The following is a 12315-nucleotide window of genomic DNA, read 5'->3' as shown; positions in this document are numbered from 1 at the left end:
GAGTTACTAGTTCACACACACACACACACACACACACACACACACACACACACACACTGAGCACATCAGGCTTAGATGCAGGAATCACAGTGAGGACTCCTGTGTAAATAACACGGTTTTCTCACACCGGGCACATATTACATATTACAGAGGGACTGACATTCAGCAAGCTGTCGCCATCAGATGAATTTCCATTCATTTTCCATTCCAGAGGGCTGTGGTTTGCCCTCTGTCTACAGAAACATTTTAAAAGCATAAAACATCCACTCAACCAACAGAGCACACAGAACGGAATGAACCTGAGGGATTAAAACGGTGTAAAGATTCAGGTGACTTATGGGAGGGCAGGAGCAGGAAGCCTCTTCCTCAGCTGTGCAACCTTCCCGCTCGCCTTAACCCAGGACCAGAGACAAAGGGCAGCAACAAAGGTTTCCAGGAGAAACGGTTCTACTGTGCTTTTAGTGTCCAGCGTCTACAGACTGAACAGCTCAGGAGAAAAGTGGGCAAAAGGAATAAGCCAAGCATTCACAAGGGAAAAACGGACGAAGAGCTTCTGGTTTTAAGCATTTCATAAGAAATGAAGACAGAGCTCCTCTGTCCGTTCCGCGTTTGTCTGGAGGACTCGTGTGTATCTGGTCCCATTGTAACTCAAGAATCCCATCTGTGAATTTTTACTTCCAGCATTTACTCCCTGTCCTTGTGAGGCTTTGGGTTTTGATCTGTCTGTCTTCCTCTCTCTATGTCTCTGTCTCGCTCTCTTTCTGTCTCTGTCTCTATTTTTGCAAATGCTCATCGATGTGCTGCACTGAAGTCTGCATTCTGATCATTCCCAAAGAGCATGTGTTTCCCCGTGTTCTGCATAACTTCTATGTGGTGGCACCCTGGAGTCTGTTCCTTCACACTGAAAACCTTCCTCAGTGTGATTAAGCCCGGAGGACATCAGGGCACACACACCCATCCCCTCACACAGTGGCTCTGCCTTTACACTTCTAGATTCAAATGAGAGAATTTTACACACATGTTCTGTTTTGTATTTCCACAAGTAACTCCTGGGTGCCAGGAATACAGGTGCTGTGTACAAAGCAAATTTAAGGAAAAGGAGAAGCTATGAGAGAAACAGTGAGACGGGGAGACTAAAGCAGGTCACACAGAGCAGTGTAAAAACATTGCTATTAAAGATGCAAAATGGTTATGGATAAGAACCACAGTAACCAAAGACCTGTAAGAAACTAACATACAGCTGAGTTAAAGTATCTGCATATATCATTTTAGGCGGATGTATTTCAGGGGTACACAGGCTCCGATTCAATCTCCAACACCAGAAAAATCAATAATTCTTTCTAACTGTGTATGTGTTAAATGTATTTCAGAAACAAACACAAGCTTTATTCAAATGAATGCAATGTCTTCTAGGTGATGACCAGAATAATGTGCCTTGTAAAAATAGATCAGGAAAAATTCAAATATGTATATATTTCCACCAGCAACTTACACACAATTTTAAAAGCTAAAAGGCAAACAGTGAAGGTGGTAAAAATCCCCAATTCATATGTGTGGAGAAAAGCAGTTGTGGTATTGTGTGTTTCTTCCTTTTTTTGTAAGACTCTCTTTGGTTTACACCTTCTCCCCTGAATAACTGAAAATATAATACGTAGTATACTGAGTATTGTTATCCTAAAATCATTTTGTTATGAATTTTAGTTTTTCATAAAATAAAACCAGAAGTGTCATTAAAAAGAGTACTCCCCCCCCACTGTGCAAAAGCGAAGATTTTACAGGGACAGTCTGCTATACAGGGAATTGCTAACAAACCCACAGATACATTCAGGGTCAGCAGCGAGAAAATAACTTCCAGCAAAGTTTATTACCACAATATCCTTTTTAATCTACTAAAGGTTCTCATCTGACTTCTCACATGAGGGAAATAACTGAAAATGTGGACAGTACCTGCTGTACCGATACTGCAAGGTTGGATCTTCAAGGATAACTCTGGTCCAGAACTCTCCGATGCAAAGCTGCTACAAATGAAACACAGCCTACAGTGCACATCATAAAGACGAGGAGAAACAGCACACGTCAGACTCTGTCCCCGCACAGGGGACGGCCTGTGTCTACACTCCAGGGATGGCAGGGATCCCTGGACATATTCTCAGAGTTAACTGGAGCATCGTTATTTCTTCCATCCCACTTTTAATTCAGCTTCCGCGTCTACCACTTAAAGGTGAGCGATTACCCTTCACCTTGGACACAGGCTGGAGACCTGGAGATGGAGACTGAAGCTCTGGCCCCAGACAAGACGGCAGCAAAAGTGAAGCCAAGGTCCCCAAACCAGGACAATCCGTTTAGAAAAGCACCCTGCCCGCTCAGGGCTGCACATTCTGCAAGACGGTCAGCGCAGGAGATGTTCATGTCTCCCAGCAGATTCTCCCTTGGGCATCAGCAGCTCCCTCTTGTCCTTCCAACCCCCGTGAGACGCTGCTCCATACAGAAAATGTTCTCTGAAGATTCTTTGTGACAAGAGCTCAGGTGAAAAAAAAAATCGAGGTGAATATAGACTTCACTGCCCCTTTGCAGTAAACTCTCTCACTTTTGAGAGGTCTAAACTAACACCTTGTCCCAATCCTGTGTGCGGGTTCCAGTCAAAGTCTAAAATCAAGGAGCCTGTCCGACATCACTGAAGCTTCCATTTTTGCCATGGACACGTTCATGTCTTCCACAGCTTACAACATATTCAGTAGAGAAGAAAATCGCTTATCAAGTGTGTGGCAATTATAAGCAATTTTCAGACTTTTAGCCACACTTCCTTGATATTGCAACTGATAATGACATCATTTAAGTTTTATAAATGTCCATTCTAGTGGCCAATACCACTAAGAACCTTTTTCTAACTTTGCAGCTCTTGGGCTTACACGATCTATGTGGATCTGTGGAAAGTAACAAATGGTAAACCGATGGGCTCTCACTGGAACCCCTCCAGATATTCCCAGCTCTCATGCCCTAAACTGTGCTCCATGACCAGAATGATTTTCTCTCCAAAGAACACTTGGGAATACTTTGAGAAACCCCCTTGTCCCCTGGAGGGAGGTGCATCTGGCGCCATGAGAGTGGAGACCAAGGACGCTGCTCAGCATGGTAGAGAGCACAGGACAATGTCCCCCACCAACGCCCAGCACAAGCAGAAGGAGAAAGGACCTCAGGAGATCCCGTACTATTCAAGACTCTTCCAGGTTCAGTGTGCAGAGGATTTGTGTGGGAATTTTGTTTAAATGCAGATTCTTTTTTTATTTTAAAGAGAATAAAACAAAAGAAAACAAATCAGAACAGAACAATGCAAGCAACACCGAGCCTCACAACCAGACAACAGGTCACCAACAGTGGCTACTATAATGTCTCTTGGTTTCTTGGAAATAGTAGACCATGCCCTCACACACAATAATAGCAAACAAAATAGTATAAAACCGTTCAAAAAGATGAAAGCATTACAGGACTGCAAAACCAGATAATAGGAAATGAAAAATGGTTACTACAATATCTCATTTTCCTTAAAAGTTGTCCATACCATCACACATAATAAAATCAAACAGAACAAGATAGAACCAATCAAAACAAAAGTACAAAGCATGGTAGGACTTTGAAATAAGATGATAGGAAATCAGCAGTGGCTGTCAAAATGTCTCATTTTCTTCAGAATAGGTGTTCATACCATCACACATAAAAAAATCAAACAAAACCAAATAAAACCAATTAAACAAATGAATGAAAGTGTTATGAGGCTTCACAGCATAATACTAGGAAACTAAGATTACCGTACTTTATCCCTTTATATTTAAAATAGCTGCCCCTACCATCACACAGTGTAAAGTCTAACAAAACAGACAGAACAAAGCCAAATCTAGCAAAATTGTGTAAACAATGCAAGAGTTCAAGACAAGACAATAAGAAATTACCGGTAGTTTGCACGTTTCCCTCCCAGGTGTTTCCTCCCTTTGCTTTTGGATCCCACCAACTCCTTCTGTTTCTTATGCTCGGGGTCACGCGTGTGAGTTCGAACTCTTTTGGCCATGAACATGATCTCCAGTTGCGTCCATTTACCTACAGGAGCCCTGAGATTATTCTACTTTATAGCTGGGTAGCTTTCCACTGCATAATAATGCCGTATCTTTCTTATGCATTCTGTAGTTAATGGGAAAGTTACTCTTGGTTTTTGTTTGTGTTTTTTTTGTTTGTTTGTTTGTTTTGGTCTCCTATCACATGGAACAATTGTTTTCTCTCCTTTAATTTTCAGTCTACGAATTTCCTTTCCAGTTAGATGTGTTTCTTGTATAGAGCATATCAGTGGATCTTGATTCCTGATGCCCTCTCCCTGTGTTTCTTTTTATTGCTGACCTGGGAACATCTACATTAATGGTTACCACCAGCACACACTGGTCTGTCTCCGCCCTGCTGTCCTCCTGCTGTTGGCCCCCCACTTTTCCCTTCATTCAGTTGCCTGTCTGGTTTGCCGATCCTCCTCCGCTGCTGTTCCTTGAATCATGGTCATCTTTATCTCTCTCTAGAATATTCTTCAGCACTCTCTGTAGGGTTGGTTTGGTAGTCATGAATTCCTTCAGGTGTTCTTTATCATGGAAGTATCTTTTTTCCATCAACTTTGAAAGATAGTTTTTAAAGGTACATCAATCTGGGTTGGAAGTTGTTTTCTTTGAGGGTTTGAAACACTTCCCGCCAACCTCTCCTTGACTGGATGCTTTGTGCTGACAAGTCTGCCGTGATTCTGATGGGTTTTCCTTTATAGGTGATCTGTCTCTTTTCTCTAGCAGCTTTTAATATTCTGTTCTTGGGCTGAATTTCTGGGATCTTGATTATTATATGTCAGGATGTAGATTTACTTTGGTTATGGCCAGGTGAAGTCCTATATGCCTTACTTATAAGCATGCCAGATCCATTTCCCAATGTTTGGAAAGTTTTTTTCTATGACTTCTTTAAATAGCCTTTTAATTTCATTTGTGTCCACTTGCTAGGTGCTGGGGTAAGCCCAAGAATTTTGCTTTTGTTACCAGTTTCTCAAGGGTGAAGGATAGTGGGGAGAAGATACTAGAGGAAACTTTGCTAAAAGTACAAATGAATTGGAAAATACACAGGCCAAGCACCATTTCAAAGGTTCAGTGAAGTTTCAGATCTGAAAATTTCTCCACATAATTAGAACACTGACCCAAATACAGAATATGTAAAGCGACCCAGAATCTTCCTATGTTCCCAATTTGTCTTTCATTCTTTTCGGGATTTTCTGAGTCAGATAATTTATTTGATGATTTTTAGATATTTTTCTTTTTATTAGTACATATTTGTACTTTGTGCAGCTTTACTGGGAAGGAGTTCTGAAGCCTGGATTCCCCTGGATTTTTAATCTGAGCTGTATAACAAGGAATCCGCAGGAAAAATTTTCTGTGGAGAGCAGAGTCCCATAAGGTTTGGAAAGGCAAGAGGGAGGCACTAATGCCTAAGGGAGAATGTACTAGGAGATGTGAATGTGTCCTGCACTAATTGTCTTTCAGAACGTGCAGTACTGATCTGGGCAAGGTGCTTTTCTAAATAAATTGCCCTAGGTTGGGGTCTGAGGCTTCATTAAGGCTGCTGTCTTGTCTGGGGACAGAACTCCCATCTCCATGACCAAGTCTCCAGCCTGTGTTCGAGGTGCTTAGACAGAGACCTTTTTTTTAAAGATTCCATCCAGGTGACCCCAAGAATTCTGGGGGTGCTGAAGAAAAGGCTCAGAGGGACTGAAAGCTAGCAGACTTTGCTTGAGGGACTCGCTTGAATTTGCTCACTTCAGGGCGAATTTGCTTTAGGGTAGAGAGCAGACAATGCTGCAGACTCTTCCTGCTCAGTTAACTTCAGTGTTCAGTTACATGGTAAACACAGAGGCATCCCTGGAGCTCAGCACTGCCACAGCTCACAGCTGAGGGACAGTGGAAGCTTAGCTACAAGAGGAAGCAATAGGACCAGAGTGGCTCCAGGTTACTGTGAGAATATGTTTCTGCGAACCTGGAGCACAGACACAGGACCTCAGCTGTGAGGGGACACACTCTGATGTGGGCTGTGTCTCCTCTTCTTGATGATGGACACTGTAGCGTGTGTTTCCATTTGCAGCATCTTTCCATCAGAGAGTTCTGGACCCGAGTACTTCCTGAATATCCGACCTTGCAGTATCAGTACAGGAGACACTGTACACATGTTCAGTTATTTCCCCTCATGGGAGACACGCAGATGAAAACCTTTGATAGATTAAAAAGGGTATTACTGTAATGAAGTTTGCTTGCAATTTTTTTCTTACTGGTGCATCCGAATGTATTTGTGTTATTGTTTTCAATAATTTTGTTTTTACATTGCCTATGTAGTTCTTTGCATTTATGCAATGTGGTCAGAGTATTGTTTTTAATTAGACTTTTCTCTTCTTACTTTATAAGAAAACAAAATTTCATAACAAAACATAAGACAATAACGAATATGCCATGTATCATTACTTTCAGTTGTTACTCAGAGTACAAGACATGAACTAGATACTTACACAAAAGGAATGAAGAGATATTAACAGATGGCATTGTTTCCAAATATAAGAATTAGAGTTATTATCCACATTCACTATTGCCATGTAGTTTTTAAAACTTTGTATGTAAGTATGTTGGGGAATATACATTATTTTATCTTTTCTGATGTAGTTCTACAAAGCACATTATTTCTGGTCATCACTTAGAACATACTATATTCATCTGACTGAAGATCACCTTTTATTTTCTTGAATGTATTTCACACATACATATTTAGAAAGAGTTTATTTTTTTGTGATGCTGGAGATTGACCCAGAGCCCCGTGTATGCCTTGTGTGCACCTGAACTCCATCCCTGTCTAAAAGGATATGCAGATGCTTTATCTCAATTATATGTTAATCTCTTGTAGATCTTTGTAAACTGAGTTATTATTCCCTGTTGAAATCATTAAATCATTCCTGTCTCGCATCCTATTTCGAGTCTTTGTTAGGCTCCTTTTGGATTTTTTACTAACACCTCTCAGACTGTTCTATCCAGCCTGGTTTCAGTCTCTTCCCCACCACACCTTTTATCTGATCGCTTCTTATTTTCTTTAAATCCGACTCTATACAAAGTACGTGTATGTACACACTGTTGTGCAAGCATAAAACTGAACAAGGAATGTGAAATCTCTTCACCTGAGTCATGAAATCTAAGGGTAAAGTCCGTGTAGGTGAAGTGTGTGTGTGTGACCTAGTGCTCTCTGGATCAATTACACAGAGGATATTTCTCAGTGTAGGAGAGCAGACTCCCGGGGTGTTACCCTACAGAATTTATATAGAACAGCAGGAAATATTTGCTAATTGAGAATGATCAGAATGTAGACTTGAGGGTAACACATGCATTGGGATCTTGGGTTTTTTGGAACCAGGGTTTGAACTCACAGCCTTGCACTTGTGGGCAGGCAGTATATTGCTGAGCTACATCCCCAGCCCCTTCAGGATTACAGAGAGACACAGACAGAGACAGAGACACAAAGAGACAGAGACATAGAGAGAGACACAGACAGAGACACAGAGAGAGACATAGAGACACACAGAGAGGCAGAGACATAGAGACAGAAGGGGAGAAAGAGAGAGAGAGAGAGAGAGAGAGAGAGAGAGAGAGAGAGAAATGAAAACCCAAAACTTCTGAATAACAAGGAATACCAGAAGGAAAATAATCTAAGGGAATTGTTCTTGATCTACAATAAGACAGTATAAAAACCAGTACTCCAGATAAATTTGGAATGGACAGAAGAAACAATGCTTCATTTTTTCCTGTAAAATGCCTAAAACCAGGAGCTCTTTGTCCATTTTCTCTTCTGAATGGTTGGCTTATTCCTTTTGCCCACTTTTCTCCTGAGCTGTTCCCTCTGTAGATGTTGGACACTAAAAGGACAGTAGCACCTTTTCTCCTGGAAGCCTTTGCTGCTGCCCTTTGTCTCTGGTCCTGGGTTAAGGCGAGCGGGAAGGTTGCACAGCTGAGGAGGGGCTTCCTGCTCCCGCCCTCCCGGGAGTCCCCTGAATCTTTACACGTTTTTAATCCCTCAGGTTCATTCTGTTCTGTGTGCTCTGCTGCATGAGTGGATGTTTTATGCTTCTAAAATGTTTCTGTAGACGGAGGGCAGACCACAGCCGGACCAAAATGGAAATTAATCTGATGGAGACAGCTTGCTGTGTGTCCGTCCCTCTCTAATGTGTACACGGTGTGAGAAAACCGTGTTATTTACACGGTCCCAGGAGTCCTCACTGTGATTCCTGCATCTAAGCCTGATGTGCTCAGTGTGTGTGTGTGTGTGTGTGTGAACAAGTAACTCAGGAGTGAGTGCAGGCTTCCGAGGAGAGGGGCTGGTCCCCCCTACACAGCACAGAAGCCAGAACTGAAGGCAGCACAGGAGGTAACCAAGGGCGTATGTCAGAGCCTGGGGGATTTTGACTCAACTGATTAAAGCAAACATTACAGCAGCTGGAAAGAGAGACGCCTCTTGTCCTGAACTTTCAGCAGCACTAAGGCTGCACACTGTTCTGGGTGCCAGGAGTCAAAAGCAGGAGTTAGGTACAGGAGTGAAGGCCTCAGGCTCCCCAATAAACACCAGCACAGACCCACACCTGCGACCTTATTCTCTCCCAGAGACAAGGTCTCGCTTGCAGCAGAGCTGGCCTCTCACCTTGGAATCAGTGTCCTTTCCACTTCAATGTGCAGCGGAGGAGCAGACACCTCTGCACACATTTGCTCATCGTTCTGTATCACACGTGGCCCCTCTTACCCCTGGTCACAGGGCTTCCTTGTTAGTGCTGAGCTCCTGAGAGAAGCATCTTCTCCAGGGCCTTTGACCCCCTGCTCCTCCTGGGAGCTGCGCACCGCCCCGACACCTCCTGCTCCCACCTGTCTTTCTGCGTTTTTCTTGCGCTTTGTCCCTGGTCTTCTGGGCATAACCAGCAGACTCAGCACCCCACCAACTCTCTCCTTTCCATCTTTTTTCACACATTTTCTACAACTAGATCTTGAAGCGTCCTGTAAGCAACATGCATTACAGCGGTGGTCCCCAAGGTAGAGCTACTGGGAGGTGGTAGAGTGGGTGGAGACGGGCTTCGGGAGAGGTCTTCAGACTACTGGGGCGCACATTCTTGAAGGAGACTTGGGACCTGCAGCCCACTTTCCTCTTTCTTCTGCCTCCTGGTCATGATGGGGTGTCGATATTCTCTGCCATGCACTCCTGCCATGACATGTGGCATTACGTCACTCCCAGTGTTGGGGGGCCAGAGCGTCATTCAAAACCCGAGCCAACATCATATTCTCCGGTGTTTCCGTATTAATGAGAAAGATGCAGAGAAAGAAGTCTTTGGAAATTTTATCTTGCAACAAAAATGGATGAGTCATATTTTTCAAAGCACTCATTCAAGGCTTACAGGCCTCTCTGTTTGTTTTTCTTACACTGAAATGTAAACCTTTCACATGGTAAAAGCCTGGCAGATGGAGATTCAACTGGTGCTATTTTCAATAAATAAGAGCACTATTTATGACAAGCCAGAATCATAGGATCATCACATTAATATATAAAGATATTTAAATATAAAATATGTATATAATAATATAGTATAATATATTAAATATGTTAATAGATTAAATAAATATATTTAAATATAAAATATATTCATATTTTACAGCTTGAATTAATGTCATTGTTAGTTTGCATTAATATTTTCTAATGTGTTTCACGTTGTTTTTTAAGAAGAGCTGTGGCACTGAGAGAACCCAGAGCCTCCCTTATACTAGGAAGGCGCTCTGTACTCACGGCCCCATCTCAGCGGGTTTGAGGCTGCAGACAGTTTATGTGGCACACTTGTTCTGAATCAGCTCTAACCTGGCTCTTTCACGTCTCTGTTCATCGCCTTAAGCTTGTTTCTGTGTGAGAGTCTCACATTTCCATTGCTTTGTGAAAACACAGAACTGAAGGACACGGGTGACCGCTCCAGCCATTGGGGTGCTGTAACATAATGGCATAGATGGAGCACTTTGAAGCATTTGTGAACGACCCCAAAGCCCAGGCAGAAACTAGAAGGTCACGGTGTCACGGGCGTGATGTGTGCGTGACATCGTAAAGACTGTCATGGGAAGAGAGCTGAATGTTGGGCAGAGACCCTGAAGATGGCACAGGTACACAGCAGGATAGGCTTAAAAAGAGAACTGAAAGCCCTAAAATCACAAAGAACAGATGCCTCAGGAGACGCCCCGCAGGCCTTGCTGATTCCATTCACTCTGCATCGCAAATACGTACGAATAAAAATTGAGACAAAGACCTGCCTCAGTCACCAGTGGACCGTATCAAAACTGAACGGTCAGATACATAAAGAATACGTGTAAGAAAAAATGTTTCAGGGCCGGGGATAAAGCTCAGGGTCACAGCTCCTGCCTGGAAAGTGTGAGGTTGTGGGTTCAATTCCCAGGGCCAAAAAAAAAAAAAAAAAAAAAGTTTCATTCACACAAAAATGTGCTCAACTTTTGCTTTCATTTGTATAGATTTTTTTTTGAATTGTTTATTCTCCTTGAAAATTTTTGTCTTGAAGTCCTTTTTACTTGTTGGGGGAAAGCACAGAGATACCACAGCCTTTGAGAAGATAGAGGCCTATTTAACCTATCAGTCAGGAGACTGAGAGTGAAGGAACCCTGCCAGCTCAGCTCAGCACTGGAGTTTCTGGAGGTGTCAGGAGATTTCTACACATCACAGGTCAGGGCTTTGAAGACCCAGGAAGCGCCAGGCAAGAGGATCCCCCAGTGTCCACCTTAAACACACTCTACCCCTAAGGAGGATAATGCACTAGGAGATCATTCCTCTGGAAGGCGTGAGGCTTATCGGAGAGGGAAACACTAAGTAGTCCTCCTGGACCACAGACCAGGGACACGGGACACAGACTCAGCGGGAATAATCGCCTGTCTTTCCAGGCCAGTTGCCCACGGGCAATCAGGGATTTAGAGGGGGTGTAACCAGGAGGTGAGGGCCCGCAAGCAGGTACAGGCAGCCGAGACCTTCCCTGGGTTGCTCCTCAGAGTCTACAGATCCGAGCCGACAAGGACACTAGTGGTTTCTTTCTGAGATCTCAGGTTTCTGTAGGGGAATCACCCTTTTGGTTTGGCTGCATCTTTTTGGGAGACAGAGCTTCTGTCCCCAACTCAGTCATCCAGAGAAGGACTTGTACTTTCAACCTGAGAACTTCTCCTAAAGACTGCATCCAGGTGAGTCTGGGATTACAGTAGGGATTGCGGGGGAAGATACAGGACCCAAAAGTGGGTCTGTAAAGGCACCTGAGATTCATCCTGACCTAAACTGGAGTGGATCCTGCTGTGGCTGTTAGCTGCTCTGCTGAACAATTAACACTGCGGTGTTAATTCCTGATCTTAAAACAGATCTGACTAAGTTGGGTTCATTGTCAACAATGACTTGGAGGCAACAGGAACACAAAGAGAAGAGAGACAGGTCCCTAACAGTGTTTCCAGGAAAGGAATGTAAATCCAAGGACCTGACAGTTAGGGGCACAGGTGAGTGGGGTGTAGGTTAGGAGGGAAATGAAAGGGAACCTGGTTGGCCTTATGCTTAAGTTGAAATGGAGTGGACTTTGTTTCTGCATTGTTGAGAAAGATGCAGAGGAAATACCTGTCCCTGTCACATCTTGCAGTAGCAGTTCGTGGGACCCCATTTTTCAAGCTTTATCTCCATCACTGGGCACTCGCATAGAAACCGTTTAGCCAGGGGGAAGGTTTGCCTAGAGCCTTCTTTGCAGTGACTGTAACACTTGTGAGGCTGAACGTGCTGAGAGTTTGGTGGTGAAGTCTCCTCTCTATTATTACAAAACATCCCTGCCAGCCGTTCCCTCCCGTACTCTGTGGGAGGATTTTGATTTGTTTTCCAGTGAAGCATTGGAGTTTTAAAATTGCCCTTCACAAACCTTTTGATCTTCACTTCTTTTGTGTATGTACAGATGCATTTGCGGGGCATGAAAATTTATACTTTTTGGGATTGGATGTATCTTGGGTCATATACATTATTCCCACATTGCCTATTTTTCTGAAAGAACTAATTCAATAGTTGTGAGTCCTTCATTTTAATAAAAACCTAGTGAAGATTCTTCTGTATGTTTCTGAGTAGGAAATCCTAGTTTGCACATGAGCCCAACTTTTTTCCCCTCTCTGTTCTGCCTTATTGCGCCCCTGACTTTCCCTGAGTGGACACACTTCTGCGGTGTCAGGGTCA

Source organism: Cavia porcellus, unplaced genomic scaffold (genome assembly GCF_034190915.1).
Source record: "Cavia porcellus strain 051 isolate PalLab524CR breed Dunkin Hartley unplaced genomic scaffold, mCavPor4.1 scaffold_17, whole genome shotgun sequence".
Classification (NCBI taxonomy): Eukaryota; Metazoa; Chordata; class Mammalia; order Rodentia; family Caviidae; genus Cavia; species Cavia porcellus.
Note: the sequence above shows the minus strand (reverse complement) of the source record.